Here is a 1,455-nt window from a genome sequence, read left to right as displayed (position 1 = left end):
TCTTTAAAGTGAGGAACAACACAATAATATCTATCTTCAACATTTCTATTCAACATCGAACTGGAGGATCTAGCCAGGGCAAGTGAGCAAGAAAAAGAAATAAAAAACATCCATTTTTCTCGTTCCAGAACAAGACAGCATAGAATCACACTTTCTCCCCTCTAAATACTACTAGATGCCCTGGAAATTATGATAGGCAATGCTAAAGGGACTTTGAATGTTGGAAAGAACAAGATAGACTGGCTAGGAACTATATGACTTGAGGAAGTGACACCATGGAGAAGTCCCTAGGTTTTATTTTTATTTCTCATTTACTTCTGGACTGGACACTGGAGAAACCTACCCAGAACTGTGCATAGGCATAAACATAAATTCTGAGAAAAGCCTTAACTCTACCCAAAGGATCAGGAAATAAGAAGTCTAACAAAGACCTAGTGAGAAGCCTCCATCCTCATTCTGTAACCAGGGCACTGGTAAGCTGGCCAAGCCACCAACAGCAGTAGCAAAGTCCTGGGCCATACAGCCACATCTACACCACCAGAACACTGGTGGGCAACTCAATCCATCAAGAAGATATTGCAATCCTAAATGTGTATACATCAAAAAACAGAGCTTCAAAATATGTAAAGTAAAAACTGAGAGCTAAAAGAAGACAGACGAATCCATGATTATAGTTGGGAAATTTAACACCCACTCAGAAATTGATAGAATTACTTAACAGAAAATCAGTAAGAGTATAGGGAAACCGAACACGACAGCGAGTGGGAGAAGCGGGGTCTAGTAGAGGGAGCACTATGTCTGTGGAAGTCTCCGAGGCAGCCTCTGTGGAGGAGCAGAAGGAAATGGAAGATACGGTGACTAGTCCAGAGAAAGTTGAAGCAGCAAAATTGAAAGCGAGATATCCTCATCTGGGACAAATGCCTGGAGTTCAGATTTCTTAAGGAAACCATTGCAGAAAGGGCAAAAATATTTTGATTCTGGGGATTACAACATGGCTAAAGCAAAAATGAAGAACGAGCAACTTCCTACTGCAGCTCTGGATAAGATGGAGGTCACGGGTGACCACATTCCCACTCCAGAGGACCTTCCTCAACAGAAACCATCCATTGTTGCTAGCAAGCTGGCTGGTTGAAAGAACTGAACTGCATGAATCTGCTAATTCCCATTATTTCTCCTTAATATGTTACTTATCTACTTTTTATTTCCTTTCATTACCCCATCATTTGAGACTGACAGCTTTGCAGATGAGCAGTAGTGTGTGCTGCTATTGTGGAATATACATGTGTAGAGTTTTTGATTAGTTGAACAGTGGACTGGTGAAGAGGATGTGTTAGAGCAACATAAGTAAGTAATCTACTTGAAAATAAGTGTATATATTACCTAATTCCTAGTGTAGTACTGGTTCTAACAAGTAACAAGCAAGTTTTAAAATTTTAATGTTTTGGCTTTCATTGC

General features: G+C 40.1%; 1 pseudogene; it reads left to right on the top strand.

Annotated features, from left to right (window-relative positions):
* The first annotated feature begins 757 nt into the window (after positions 1–757).
* LOC100979132 (cAMP-regulated phosphoprotein 19-like) lies at positions 758–1,132 on the top strand (annotated as a pseudogene).
* Positions 1,133–1,455: the final 323 nt, after the last annotated feature.

The sequence above is a fragment of the Pan paniscus genome, chromosome 12 (genome assembly GCF_029289425.2).
Source record: "Pan paniscus chromosome 12, NHGRI_mPanPan1-v2.0_pri, whole genome shotgun sequence".
In the NCBI taxonomy this organism is placed as follows: Eukaryota; Metazoa; Chordata; class Mammalia; order Primates; family Hominidae; genus Pan; species Pan paniscus.
The sequence above is the reverse complement of the archived record's forward strand: the minus strand, read 5'-3'. Positions and strand labels throughout refer to the sequence as shown.